The 16,417-nt window shown below is 39.5% G+C and overlaps 1 protein-coding gene across 4 annotated transcripts in view; it reads right to left on the minus strand.

Annotated features, from left to right (window-relative positions):
- The window catches only part of LOC149186114 (histone-lysine N-methyltransferase SUVR5-like), a 41,799-nt gene that overhangs the window by 13,983 nt on the left and 11,399 nt on the right, over positions 1-16,417 (minus strand). The window lies entirely within an intron of this gene.

Genomic DNA, 16,417 nt, shown 5'->3' on the forward strand with positions numbered 1-16,417 from the left:
TCCAGACCATAATCCACTGTCCCCTGCAAGTACCGCAAAATGTGTTTTGCAGCCACCCAGTGAACCTTCCTAGGCTCACACATAAACTGACTCATTGTGTTGACTGCAAAACAGATATCTGGTCTAGTGTTGACCAAATACATCAAGGAACCAATCAGCTGCCTGTACAATGTGGGATCCACCAACTCGGAATCTGAAGCATGAAGCTTCTTCCAGTTGGTGATCATCGGTGTCGACATGGGTCTACAATCCTCCATGTGGAATCTGCTAAGGATGTCCACAATATACTTCCCCTGCCCCAAGAAGAAATGCCCCTCCTCCTGCCACACCTCCAAACCCAAAAAGTAATGCATCAAGCCGATGTCCTTCATCTCAAACTCCGTCGCAAGATCTCTCTTGCAGTGCTCTATGAGTCTCTCTGCACCTGTAATGATCAAGTCATCCACATACAGCACCAGAATGAGAGGCTCCTCACCAATCACAATAAAGTAAAGGTTCGGATCTGCCTCACTCTTTGTGAAACCCATCCCCTGCAAATATGTATCTATCCTGGAGTACCAAGCTCTGGGAGCTTGCTTCAGGCCATAAAGGGCCTTCTTCAGTCTGCACACATGGGACTCCTTCCCATGCACCTCAAAGCCCTGTGGCTGCTCAATGTACACCTCCTCCTGTATGAAGCCACTGAGAAATGCGGTCTTCACATCCATCTGGTGGATCTTCCAACCCATCTCTGCTGCTATCGATATAATGGAGCGGATCGAAGTATATCGAGCCACGGGAGCGAAGGTCTCCTCATAATCAACTCCCTCCACCTGGGAGAACCCTCTAGCCACAAACCTCGCTTTGAATTTCTCAATACTGCCATCTGCAGCATGCTTTACCTTGTAAAGCCATCTGGAAGTAACCACGGATTTGCCCTCAGGCCTCGGCACCACCTCCCAAACATCATTCTTCATGATAGAAGAATACTCCTCCTGCATGGCCTCTCTCCAGACCCGCTGGCTAGCTGCCTCCTCATAGCTAGAAGGCTCAGAGTCAAGGATGTTGGTAACCATTGCCATATAGCTACAAAACCTCTCAGGTGGTCTACTCTCTCTGACCGGCCTCTTCGGCTCAGCAACAGATGTGGCATCTTTCAAGGTGTCCTGAAGCCACTTGGGCTTCCTCTTCCCTGAGTGCACTTCTCCCACAGGAGAATGAAACTCCTCCTCATCATCATCATTAGGAGCCTGAAATCCTGACTGTCTGTCTGCTGTCCTCCTGCCTGCACCTGAACCTGTAGAAGCTGAGGTACCGTGTGAACTGTCCATCAATGGACTCCCTAGTGAACTGCTCTGTGAACTGCTCTGCATGCTGCCCGGAGCACCACCCCTCTGGCTCGGCGAGCCACTGCTCACTGACGGACCTAACATCCTCATAGATGTACCTCCGGATCCTCCTGATCCCTGCCCACTGGATCCCTGCGACTGACTCAACTGCTGCTAAGGGTCTGGTTGATCCAGATACTCTAACTCCCGTGACTTCCTAAAGGCCCTGTCCTCCTCGAACTTCACATCCCGTCTGACAGCAACTCTCCTCTGTGCAGGAATGTAAATCCGAAAGGCCTTTGAGGTCTCATTGTAGCCCACAAAGATACCCTTCTCTGCGGTGGGCTCTAGTTTGGTCCTCTTCTCTTTGGGTATATAGGAGTATGTAATGCATCCAAAGATATGAAGATGACCATTATCAGGCTTCTTCCCAGAGAAAGCCTCCTCCGGAGTCATGTGCCCCAAGGCACGATGCGGACTCCTGTTCTGCAAGTAAACAGCTGTGTTGCAGGCCTCTGCCCACAAGAACAATGGCAACCCCTGATCATGTAACATGGCTTTGGCAGCCCCTATGATGGATCTGTTCTTCCTCTCCGCAACCCCGTTCTGCTGGGGGTTGTAAGGAACAGTGAACTCCCTCCTAATGCCTGCCTCCGCACAATAGTCAACAAACTCTCCAAGGGTGTACTCTCCTCCATTGTCCGACCTCAAGGACTTGATCTTTCGACCTGTCTGAGTCTCCACAAGAGCTCTGAACTCCTGAAACCGCTTGAAGACCTCACTCTTGGTCTTCAAAAAATAAATCCAGGTCCTCCTGGAGTGATCATCAATGAATAAAACATAGTACTCATATCAACTCAAGGAAACATGAGACATCCGACCGCTCACATCGGAATGAATCAAATCAAGTATCCTCGTCGCTCTGCTGTCACTGCTGGGAAAAGGGGATTTGGCAAATTTGCCCATCGCACAACCTCTGCAAGTATCAAAGTGATCAGTACTGAAATCTAGCACACCTGTAGTGATCTCCCGCAATGTCCTCAAGGCTCCATGATACATATGTCCCATCCTGCGGTGCCAAATCTCACACAGCTCAGAACTGCTAGCTCTGCTGTCGGTACTACTGCTCAATGCCAAAAGGGGCTGGAATGCAAACTTGTACACCTTTGCATGGCGTACACCTATCACTCTAGCTGAATCAGCTGGAGTGCCCATGGGATACATCAACACCTGTCCTCCCTTGAACAGTACCTCATATCCTCTGTCCTCCAAAGCTGAGACGGATATGAGGTTCTTCCTCATCCCTGGCACATAAAGAACTTCTGACACCTTCAAGGGAGGTTTGGACTCCCTCTGAAATGTCACTGTCCCCACCCCGACTGCTCTAACAACTCTGTCATCACCGAGTTCTACCTCAATATCAGTGCCACTCTCTGAAAGTTCTGAGACGTACTCACGGACTCCTGTCATATGACGTGAAGCCCCACTGTCCACATACCAGATACCTAAAGATGCTCTGCTAATCGAGGGAAAAGCATGCTCCCTCTGAACCTGTGTGGCAGGTGATCCTGCACTAGAGGACTCACACGTAGTGAACGCAAACTCTCGGTCAAAACGACCAGCAAAGTCCTCAATCTCTGTTGAAGCTGCCACGTCCTGGTTCTTCCCCTTCTTCTTCTCCGGACACACAACTGCATAGTGTCCCATCTTTTGACAATTCCAACACTTCACCTTGGAATAGTCCTTCTGTGTGTTCCCCTGTTTACCTTTACCTTTGCCTTTGCCCCCACCACTGCTTGTGGAAGCCTGCTTCTTCCCTTTGCCTTTCTTGCCTCCTGCCACCAGTGCTACATCCTCATCCTGCTCAACTGGCTTGGCTGCCCCAAGCTGACCTTTCCTGATCTCTGTCTGAATGCAATCATCCCAAAACCTCTCCCATGTGGAAAGAGTCTCACGTGCACAAACCCCATCAGCAAAGTTCAACCATGAACGGGTGAGGCCATTCACTGCAATCTGCACCAACTCAGTGGGTGGAATGGCCTCTCCAATCGCTGCCAACTCATCTCTCACATTAGTAATCTTTGTGAGATATCCAGCTGCACTATCATTACCCATCTTAATGTTCTTCAGCTTCTCCTTCAGGACCATCTTCCGGTTCTCATTGGTACTCTGGTAGAGATTGGACAATGCTGTCCACATCTCATGAGCATTGCTCTTTCCTCTCACATGAGGAATGCAATGGTCTTTGATTCCGTCTAGAATCAGCGTCTTACCCTTGTTGTTCTTTTTATTATAAGTTGTCAACTGAGTAGCATCAGTAGGCACAACAACAGGGTTCTGTGTGGTATGCACCATGATATCCCAGACTTCTGCTTCCTCAAAGATACTCTGCATTCTCTCCTTCCAAACGCTGTAATTTATATGCCCATCCAGCCTATCCTCCACCCTCAATCCCAATGACATCCTGCTGTCCTAAAACTGAAAAATAGCACTGTTGTAGTAAAGATAAAACTGTTGTTTACGAAAAAATCAGCTTGCTAGAATTTTCTGAATGAAAAATCAGCAACTGTAATTTTTCCTTTTGCTGCCCCAAACTGCCCTTCAGCACTCAAGCTCTGATACCATGTAGAGATTTCTGTTTTCCCACCCCGGTTTTCAGTTTCTCCTTATTTCTCCCATATAGTTAGAGATGTCCTTTCCCATAACCATATATTTAACAAGCTAAAAAAAAAAAAAAAAAAAAAAATTGCTAAAAACACAAATTCTGGAAATTTTACAGAATGCTGGAAATTGCAGAAATAAAAATCAGCAGTAATAAACAGCCATTAAAACACATTTAAACACTGAGATTTTTTGTCAATGTGACCCTGGAAAAACCCCCTACAACTCTTGGGGAAAACCAGTTTGAGAGCTCTTCTTTATTTCTGAAAATTGCTTTTTACAGTGAGAAATTTTCAGCAAAAAAATCAGCAAGCAAATTTACAACTTATCTCTTTTCCCATGCTTCACAGCAAACAGGACAGCAATAAATGTTGTACGGTCTCCTCGATTTTCGTGCCCACTTTCAGCATTAAATGTTGTTGTATGGCCCTCGTTTTGCGTGCAAAAAAACCAGCAAACTGCTCCTCAATTTTTGTGCAAACCTCTCCTCAAAAATCGTGCCAAAATCTGCCTTTCGCTGTGTGCTGAATCAGCGGTACAAATCTGCTCAACTGCTGCCTTGGAATGTGTGCCAAGCTGCTGTCTCCTTCTCCTCCCTGCTCAGAAATCTCTTTTGCTCTCTTGTTCTCCTTCTCCCAATCTGCTCATGAAAGAATTGAATCGAATGTGATCTTTTCCTCCTTTTCCTCCCTTAATATAACTCCAAGTGACTTTTGGGTGATCCAAGTGACTTTTGGGTGATCTCTAAATCCAATGGCTGAAATAGATTTAGATCAATGGCTGAGATTAAATGCTCATTTAAATCTCACTTTTTATTTTTTAATTCACCCCACTTTAATAAAGACCCACTTAGTCATTTATTTCCACAGTCACTTTTCCTTTCTAATTTTTCATTGACTTTATAAAAGTCACTTTAAAATTAAACTTAGTAACTTTATCACTTAAAGTCACTTTTAAATTAGATTTAACTTTATAAAATTATAAAGTCACTTTAGGAGAAAAATTAAATTCTTTTGGACACTTTTCCCTAGGCCAAAGATCAAAGCCTAAGGGAACCACCCCTCCTCCGGTACCAAATTTCAACACTTATTTCTGAATATTATTGAGTTGTTTTGTTGATGATATTGTATTGGGCTCATTGTACTCTCAGCTGAACATTTTATGACAATCTAATAGAAAAAGAATTTCAAAGGGTTTTCACCCTTATGGGGTTTTTCCCTGGTCTTTGACCAAACCTAGTGTCTCTTCTCGATGTGTTGATTGTCTCTTTTGTCATTGCATTTATTGTTCTATCTTCAATTACTGTTAATGTTTGGAAAGACTAGTTGTAATTGGGAAAATTGCTAATTGAAGTATTGATTTGGGCTATAGTAATTGACACAGCATAGAACAATCCGAAAATTTAACAATATCAGAGAAAATATGGGAAATTATTGGAAATTATCAAGAAAATTAAAAAATACAAAATAATCATTGTTTTCCAATTTTTTTTAATTCTTCTGCAGCAAAATCAACATCAAGCAAAGACATTCCTACATAACTATGGAAATAAAATTGATATAAGATGAAATCAAAACAAAAATAAATATATCTCATGAGATGAAATATGGCAATGAAAAATGGTCACAACAACCTCAGTGATGTTATTAGAACTGGATCAAAAGTTTGGACGGCCAAAAAATACGCATAAAATATTCAAACATCCACATGAATCCATACCATTATAGACAAAGATGCAAAGTTTTTCATGTATAGAGAAAAAATGCATATAACCAAAAGATCACCAAGTGCAATCCATCTTTGAATCAAAATACATCAACAAAGAGGCTCTAATCTAGAGTCTAAAAAAATATCATGCTACAAAAAATAGCTACATAACATTAAAATCATTGCATATATTGGGACCAACCTCATCAATATCACCCTCTAAAGATTAGAAAAAAAAAATAGAAAAAGCGTAACATGCCTAGTCAGTGATTTTGCTTGAATGAAGGGTACATTTTTCCTAGGAACATGATAGAGGAGTTCAACAATCAATGCCACCAACATCGAGGTACATAGAATGCTTGGTACTCTTGATTAAATACCAGTTCCATACCCTCATACATCATAGAATCCAGAAGAAACATTGCAATCCTTTCGATCTTTAAATCCTGAAAACTATTGAGTCTACTGAATTTGGAATGAGATTAAAAGTCTACCCTCCATATGAAATCCAATGGAGTTGGAACCACCCTTGAACATCTTGAAACAACTAATCATAATGTTAAAAATTTAAGTAAAAGAATGAAATTGAAAAATAAAGGAGAATGTCACTTTTACTTTAGATCATACATATCTTTCATTTTCATTCCTTTAAGAATTTAATATTACCATTAACTACTAGCGTATGAAACTTATGAGATGAATCATAGGAAATGAAAACAATAGATTTCCCTTTGTTAGAGCTTGATGAAAAATAGTCACGGTATCCTCAAGAGTCAGAGCACAATCCCCTAAGTAATTTTTAAAAAGTTATAAGGTGATAATGACAAAGTCATAACAATAATTTCCTAATTATTGCGATAATTAGCTAAATTATCATGATAAATTGAAATTATCACAATAATTTCAAAAGGTAAAATTATCGCAACATATACTGCCAATATTATCATTGAGGTTGCTTTTGGCGATATTATTGCGATAATTCCAATAATATTGTGATAGGTGCAATGCGAAGCACTAACTAGGAGTAGTGTCAAAGGACATAACACAAGTTGGAACAAGGTCCCTAGAAGAAACATTGCAATCCTTTCGATCTTTAAATCCTGAAAACTATTGAGTCTACTGAATTTGGAATGAGATTAAAAGTCTACCCTCCATATGAAATCCAATGGAGTTGGAACCACCCTTAAACATCCTGAAACAACTAATGATAATGTTAAAAATTTAAGTAAAAGAATGAAATTGAAAAATAAAGGAGAATGTCACTTTTACTTTAGATCATACATATCTTTCATTTTCATTCCTTTAAGAATTTAATATTACCATTAACTACTAGGGTATGTATCTTATGAGATGAATCATGGGAAATGAAAACAATAGATTTCCCTTTGTTAGCCTAATGAAAAATAGTCACGGTATCCTCAAGAGTCAGAGCACAATCCCCCAAGTAATTTTTAAAAAGTTATAAGGTGATAATGACAAAGTCATAACAATAATTTCCTAATTATTGCAATAATTAGCTAAATTATCATGATAAATTGAAATTATCACAATAATTTCAAAAGGGAAAATTATCGCAACATATATTGCCAATATTATCATCGAGGTTGGTTTTGGTGATATTATTGCGATAATTCCAATAATATTGTGATAGGTGCAATGCGAAGCACTAACTAGGAGTAGCGTCAAAGGACATAACACAAGTTGGAACAAGAGTCCCTAGAGCACCATTTCCCAAAAAAACCCAAGAGCATTTAATACAGAGTATAGATTTTCATATGTTTAAAAAAACACATAGAATGCCAAATAGTTGAATAAATGTGAAAATATACATATTTGTGCTACTTGTAGATAAGTACTATACTATTAATGGACAATGTCACAAGATTGGCCGAATTTGAACATTGAAGTTTGAGATTCGGCGAACCCCAAAAAGAATTCAGATTTGTTCAGGTTCATCGAACCTGAATCCAAACCCAAAGGTCAAACCTGATCGAATTCGAACCTCAAGTCAAACCTAAAGCTGAATTTGGTAAAAAAAATGAGGTTCACGCATATGGATTATAACTACTTGACATTATTGACTTCCTTTTTTTAATTTTGAAATTTGAAGATGTTCTCCATGATTTTGCAATATAGTTGTATTGTAATTTGTATGTTTAAATTCTAATTATGTTTTAATTTTGTGATTTTTTCAGAGATTACAAGTATTTGACATTATAGACATTCTTTTAAATTTTGAAAATTGAAAATTATGTCATTTCTTTTTGCATTTGCAAACTACTATGGTGTATGCTTATATTTAACTAATGTCATTGATAATTAGATGTTATTATGATTAGGTTATTATTGTATGTTTACTAATCAGAATTTTTATTGATTGATTTTGATTTTTTATTATTTTGTCATATATATATATATATATAAGTCTAAGGACACGTCCCTCAGGGTCTCATGTCCCGTATTTCACGTGTCGGACACGAAACATGCCCTAAAACGTGTCAAAAACGTTTTTCTTCGTGTCCTCCAATTGAGACATGTGTTTTGGAGATGGCAAAAACATGCCCTAATGTATTTGGCTCTTAGGACACGTGTCCCACAAAAAGTGACATTTAAAACCCACGACATGGTTTATTTTGGATTTTTTTGTCATTGTTCATCACCAAAGTCGAGTTTGCTCACTACCAAAATCAAATTTGTGCAGTGTGAAGAATTTCGTCGGATTCAAGTGCAATGCTCACAACTTCACATTGAGAGCGCAATTCACAAGTTCTTCTAAATTTCTAGTTTTATTTTATCAATCATGATATTTCTAAATTTCTAGTTAGTAGTTTCTTATGTGTTTGAACAATTGTTAATAACATGAACAATGAACATTGAAACGTGAACATCATTGATGTAGTAAATTAATAAACTAACTAGTAAATTACTAAATACTAAACACTTAATGGATATCATTATGATTCATATCTGTAGGTGTTCTAATTTCTAAAAAATATGGATCAAGCACTATATTTCGGTATTTTTTTTATATATATATATATATATATATATATATATATATATCATAGTGTTAAAAACCGGAACCGGTGACCAGAAATCGGGTTACAAACCGGGACTGGTCAGATCTCAATGAACCAGTCTTTAAAAAAGTATATGAAATAATTAGTTTTTAATGAAAAAAATTATTTTTAAGATTTAAAACCATGATCCCAAACCAATAGAGATAAAATATGCAAATTTTGTTCATCTATATACCAGGTAAAGGTGAATATATCAAATTGGCACCAAGTGCAATACATATCAACAACATAATACATAATCAATGAGGCTCTAAATGGCCTCTAGAGTCCAAAAACAATGTTATAAGCTATGGGATCACTAGCCTACTACAAGTCTACATATCAGTGATCAACATGATCACTCCTCATCATGATCAAACTCATCACCACTACTAGACAAGGGATCATCAACATGAGCTACATAAATAATCTGGTTGAGTGTTTGAGGACTCCTAAAACTCCTTTGCAACCTTAGCAATAGTGGTAGTAGTAGCAACAAACATAAATATCAAAACTACAAATCATTGATCAACATGATCACTCATGAAACTCATCATTGATTCAGCACTACTAAAAATGGGATCATCAGCTAGAGAGACATAAACATCATCTCGCTCAAAGTCTTCAGACTTGGATTGCTCAACCTTATAATATCATAGAGATTGAAGTTTAACATGCCTAACTAGTGATTTTGGTTTGATTGAAGGGTTCATCTCCTCAGCCTTATAATGTGGTAGAAAAAGCTTAGCATCCCTAACCAATTATTTTCCTTTGAATGAAGGGTACATTCTTGTTAAGGCCATTGTAGAGGAGTTCAACAATCAATACCACCAACATCAACAAATTTCAAAAATCAATGCCGCCAACATCAAGGTTCTTAAAGGGCTTCATGCTCTTGATCAAACACCAATCTCGTACCCTCATGCATGATAGAATCAAATGGAAACATTGCAATCCCCCAAACCATGAAATCCTGAAAACCATTTAAGTATGTTGAATTTTGAGTGAACTCTAAAATTCTAGTTTCTCCATATGAAATCCAATGAGGTCGAAACCACTCTCAAACCATTGTTGAACTCGAACTGTGTGACATAGATTATAGAGTGAGAAATGTTACCCATTAGTAGATTAATCATTACAGCATCAACCATTTAGTACAAAACATGTAACATTAACCATCTAATAGTTCACTAATTAAAGCTAATTAAAACTTCCAAAGTTTTAGAGCATATAATAGAAAGTACAATGTAGGCGTTCTAATACCTCTTTGCAAAAGAAATGCTCACAACCTATGAAGTACCCATGTTGCCAAACAATGCAAATGTTGGGTAGACACCTCATGATTAGTCAATATCTTTAAGTCTATGGTCATGTTATTTATGATGTCCTTGGAACACCATTGTGCCCCTCCAACACTAGGAAAAAGAATTCATGGGCCCTTCAATACCATTTATTACTTGATTGCAAGAGTAATTGCAAGAGGATCTTATGCCTACTAGTCTAGACTCTAATAAATTTTCATTCCTAATTTTGCATCATAAGGGTACATTTGATAGATGTCAATTCTTCATCAGGAACATATTTAGTGTACTTAAAACAATCTCCATCAATGGTTAATCTAAACACATGGATATAGTGAGTTATTAATTTCTCTTTTCTTCTTTAAACTATTGTTACAAGCAATGTTATTGAAACCGAACCGATGATCGAACCAAAAAACCCTCTTAACTAGGAACTAGTCAAAACCAGACTGAAACTGGTAAAAAAAAACATTCGACTAAAAACATATAAAATATTCAAATTTTAAAGAAAACATACAAAAATATTCAGATTTTAAAGAAAACATTAATCAATGAATGAATTGAATTGATTTACAATGAGCAATGAATCCCAATAAATAATCCAAATGTATTTACAGAAACAGCAAGTTTCTACTAAGAAATAGAAACAAGTTTCTAATAAGAAACTGCTAATAAGATCACAGACGATCTTATCTACGTAAATGAGCATTAAACACTAAAATAGCATTATTCTAATACCCTCCCTTAATGCTCAATCTATTTACAACACCTATAGACCCTCTGAATTTTACAAACTTATCAGGACCAAGGGGCTTGGTGAAGATGTCTATTGGCTGCTCCGTGGTGGGAACATACAGCAACTGAAAGGATCCGTCTTCAACAAGCTGTCAAATGTAGTGACAATAGGTTTCCACATGCTTTGTTCATTCATGGAAGACTGGATTCTTGGCGAGTTTGAGCACTCCTTGATTATCACAGAACAAGGGAGTAGGACCTGCCTGGGAAACATGCATAACCGCAAGCATACGTCGAAGCTAAACTGCCTCACAAGATGCCTTAACTGCTCCCCGATACTCTGCTTCTGTCGAGGAGAGAGCCACTGCTTGCTGCTTCTTAATAGTCCATGTTACAGCACCGAATCCCAGACTAAACACATACCCAGCTGTAGATTTACGGTCATCAACCGAACCTGCTGAGTCGAAATCTGTGTAACCACTGAGTGTAGGATCTGAACTCCGAGTGTACAAAAGTCCATAATCAGGAGTGCCACTCACATAACGCAGCACACGCTTCGCTGCTATCCAATGATCAGCCTTAGGAGCTGTCATGAAGCGTGAAATGTAGCTCACTGCAAAACTGATATCAAGTCTAGTGGTAGTAAGGTAGATGAGGCTACCCACTAATTGCCTGAATAAAGATTCATCCACAAGTGGTGAGGATCACTGAGCTGAAAGTTTGAGCCCTGGTTCCATAGGAGTCGTGGCAGGTTTGCAATCCTGCATTCTGAACCTATCCACAAGACTTCTGGCATACTTGGACTAAGAGAGAAAGATGTTGTTCTCAGTCTGCCAGACTTCAACCCCCAAACAGTAATGAAGAAGTCCCAAATCTGTCATATCAAAAGTGCTGCACAAATCCTTTTGATCCCATGGATCAAATGTGCTAAACTTCCAGTAATGATAAGGTCATCCACATAGACAACCACAAACAGAATATCATCACCAGTATGTTTGATATACAGGGTTACATCAGATGGACTCCGCTAAAAGCCATGATCTGTTAGGTACTTATCAATTTTCATGTACCAAGCTCGAGGGGCTTGTTTCAAACCATAGACTACTTTGACTAATCTACAGACGTTCTGTTCTTGACCGCAACCTTGAATCCTGGAGGCTGCGTCATGTAGACTTCTTCCTGTAAGTCACCATTCAAAAAAGCACTCTTTACATCCATCTGATGGACTTTCCAACTGAACTGAGCTGCTAAGGCAAGGACGAGCCGTATGGTACTCATCTTGGCTGTAGGAGCAAAGGTCTCCTCATAGTCTATACCTTCCTTCTGTGAGAACCCTCGAGCAACAAGGCGAGCCTTATACTTGTCTAGGGTTCTATCAGCTTTGTATTTCACTTTATACACCCATTTGCAGCTAATGGGCTTCTTCCCTGCAGGAAGATCTAAAAGGCTCCAAGTGTGATTCTTCTGAAGACTCTGGAATTCATCTTCCATAGCCTGTTCCCACTCAGGTATACCCTTAGCCTCTGAATAGGTTTGAGGCTCGAAAACACTGTGTAGGTTAGCCATAAGAGCAAAATTTACTGTGCCTGTTGTTTGCTCTTATTTCTGGAAGTTCTACCTTCAAGGGGCTCATTATCCCAGAGACACCAGTAGTTTTAGCCCACCATTTAGGCCGGAGAGTAGAAGAACCAATATCTGGAGTAGGTGGAGGAGGCTCAGGAACAACAGGAGCAGCGAGAGGAGGATTATTTTTCGAAGGGAACTCAGGTAATGCATCATCAAATACTGATGTTGCATCATCCCTCCCATCAGGTGGACCTAACGGAAGAAGAACACTGTGAGGTTGATCCTCAGAACACTGCTCAGAAGGAGGAGACTGAAAGAACCCTCTGCCTTCATCAAATACTACGTCCCAACTGAAGATAATACGATCAGTGTCTATATCTATCAGCCTATAGGCCTTGTGGTGATCACTGTACCCTGTTATCATGAGTTTCTGGCTTTTGAAATCCAACTTAGAGCGCTTAGCAGCTAGAATCCAAACATATGCAACCGAGCCAAACACTTTGAGGTGACTGATCTTAGGTTTACGGCGAAACCAAACCTCTTCTGGAGTCTTCCCCTTAACAGCCTGAGTAGGTGATCGGTTAAGAAGATAGACAGCAGTAAACACTGCTTCAACCCAAAATTTGTTCAGAACACTCTTGTGTTGTAACATGGAACAAGCCATTTCAACAACCGTACGATTGCGACATTCGACAACACTGTTCTGTTGAGGAGTGTAGGGTGTAGTTAATCGGCGTTTGATGCCATGGGTATCACAGAAGTTGGAGAAAGCAGAAGAACAAAATTCCCCCCCGTTATTTGTCCTAAGAGTTATGATATTACAACCGGACTCTTTTTCAACTAAGGACTTAAACTTCTGAAAGATAATAAATACATCATATTTATGTTTTAGAAAGTACACCCACATCTTTCTACTGAAATCATCTACAATAAGAAAAAAATATTTGCAACCAATAATTGAAGATGTAATCATAGGACCACAAATATCAGCATGAATTAACTGGAGTACCTTAGATGCGCGCCAAGATTTTCCATCCTTGAATGAAGACCGATGTTGCTTGCCAGCTTGACAAGCGCCGCACACTCCCAAACGCCGAGTCTGAATATTAGATAACCCTGACAGAAGTCCCTCCCAAGATAGCTGGGAGAGATACTGAATGTTTCGATGCCCATATCAATGATGCCACAGAGTGCTGATGGGAGAAACATGAGCTGCTAAAGCCACTTCTGGAGAATCACAAGTGTCAAGAAGCCTGTATAGGCCATGATCCTCTAGGCCAACAGCAACCGTAAGACGAGTTTCCCTGTCAAGAATGGAGCACTTGTGCGCATTGAACACCACATCAAACCGAGGAGAGTTCCTCATAATCTGGCTGACAGATAGCAGATTAATTTCCATACCAAGAACATAGTACACATTGAGGAAGATGAGTGTGCGCCCATCAGACTGGATCTGAACTGTACCTTTGCCAACCACTGTGTACTCTTCACCTCCGCCGAATACCACGGAATCACTGAAAGATGAGAAGTCAGTAAACCAGTCACGCCTGTGAGAAAAATGACATGATGCACCAAAGTCAATGTACCAGGCAGAAGACGGGGCATGATCTGAGGACCTCTTAGCCATAAAGGCGTAAAAGGCAGATTCCTTCTGCTCGAAGTGTTCTGCAACATTCGCTTTCTGATGAGACCCCCCCTGCTTCTTCTATTCAAAAGCAATCCTCTGTCGGCAATCTTTCTTCATGTGGCCAAACTTGTGACAGTAATTACACTACAAATTTTTCTTCTTAGCAGGATCAGAACGCTGAGAAGAACCTTTCTGTTGAAAGGACTGAGAGGACTGATATTTGGCAGCAAAAGCATTTTCTGAGGACGCTGATCAAGCACCACTACCAAAGCGTTGTTTCCAACGATCCTGCTGCAGGAGTTTGGTAACTCTGGAAACTTCAGATCAACATTAGTGAAGGTAATGTTGAGTGTTTCTATGAAGTGCTCATAAGGTTTTGGTAGACTTTTCAAAGTGATGACTATCATATCTTCTTCCTCCATGGTCCGACCAATGGCTTCGAGCTGATCTTGAATGTCTTTAATCTTGTTAAGATGTTCCTGTAAAGACATACGTTCGTCCATCATGATGGAGAACAGCTGATTCTTTAGAAAGAAAACTCTGCTCTTGTCGGACGTCTCGTGCAATTCCTTCAAATGTTGCCAGATTTTGCCAGTTGTCTTGCCGAAAGGAATCTGTGGTAACTGATCATCAGTCACAGAGAGTTTGAGAAGCATAACAGCCTCTCGATTTCGATCATCAAACTTATCTTGATTTGCACCAGGTGTACCAGGACTAAGCTCTTTTCCCAAAACGAGCTGGTCAAGACGCCTATATTCAAAAATGGTCAACATTCTCTGTTTCCAGATGTTATAATTGGTGCCATTAAAGCGTTGACTGCCTTCCAACATCAGGTTGGTTAGCGAGGCCATCTGCACGTTTCCCAAGACACAGAAAACAACAAAGGAGTCTGGCACGGATTTCAATGCAGATGCCCGCTGATCCGAACAAAATCTGACAGGTGCTGGTGCAATATGAAATAGAACCAGAATGAAAACTCAGCCCTGCCAAGTAAACAATTAATTTCGCCTTCAGCAATATGTCCCTGTCTCCTCAGCGATGCTTTGCATCATAAATCGTGTTTCACACATTCAGAAATTTGTTTTTCAAAGATGCGTCAGATGTGGATCGATACTCTTGGCCCGTGGCTGCACTGTGCGTGCGATTTATTATTGTTTTTCTTAACGTTGTTTGGCCTTCACGCATAGGTTTATAAAATCCACCCTCCGCTACAGCGTTTCCAAAGTCGACTTTGACCAATAGATGAGTTCGACTACACAGGACCTGCCCCCGTCGGTTCTCTGGCAATGGGTCAATGGTGTCAATCCCTTTTGCGACCGAATTAGGCTACTGATTCAACGATCTCTGCTCTACACAGATAATTGCATGTCCCTAGCAAGAAGCACAAATTTCTGAGGGGTGACGGGTCAGATTAATTGTGCGTACCCCGGGCAATTTCGTAAGCCGCGTCCACAAAAAAAATCCGAAGCCGATCTTTACACGAAGAGCATTTCACGGCCGAAGAACTTCAAGGCAAGCTATCTTTCAACGAATTTGTGCAAGCTGTACCTTCAAACCCTTGCGGTGGCCACTCCTGAAGCATCTGTTTCAGCAATGTCAAAACCCTCTACGAAGGAAAAGGTCGAGGAATTTTGAGCAAAGACGGAAGAGTTTTACGTCGGTAACTTGAAAACCCTCAGAAGGCTCCCGTGGTGTTTGCCAAGGCCTGTCGAACTCCAACGGAAAACAAATGCAACGCCCAATTAAAAAAATGTGGCTCAGAAATTGTGACGCCCAGTAAAAAAAAATTCAGACTCCTAGAGAGCAATTTCGAAATGAAACACAAAATTTTTCAAACAATGAAAAAAAATTTCGAAAAAAATACCTACGCTCTCATACCATAATCAATGAATGAATTGAATTGACTTACAATGAGCAATGAAGCTCAATAAATAATATAAATGTATTTACAGAAACAGCAAGTTTCTACTAAGAAATAGAAACAGCAAGTTTCTAATAAGAAACTGCTAATAAGATCACAACGATCTTATCTACATAAATGAGCATTAAACACTAAAATAGCATTATTCTAATAAACATTTATATTCATGTGCATCCATATGAATCCAAACTATTTATACACAAATAAGCAAAAATTCTCATTTATATAGCATGTAAGGGAAAACAAACGCGACACCCAATTAAAAAACTGCGGCTCAAAAATTGTGACGCCCAGTAAAAAAAAAATCAGACTCCTAAAGAGCAATTTCGAAATAAAGCACAAAATTTTTCAAACAATGAAAAATTATTTCGAAAAAATACCTGAGCTTTGATACCATAATCAATGAATGAATTGAATTGATTAACAATGAGCAATGAAGCTCAATAAATAATACAAATTTATTTACAGAAACAACAAGTTTCTACTAAGAAATAGAAAAAGCAAGTTTCTAATAAGAAACTGCTAATAAGATC

This window comes from Pinus tabuliformis, chromosome 3_1 (genome assembly GCF_031772625.1).
Source record: "Pinus tabuliformis cultivar Carrire ecotype Pingquan chromosome 3_1, CPIR1, whole genome shotgun sequence".
NCBI lineage: Eukaryota > Viridiplantae > Streptophyta > Pinopsida > Pinales > Pinaceae > Pinus > Pinus tabuliformis.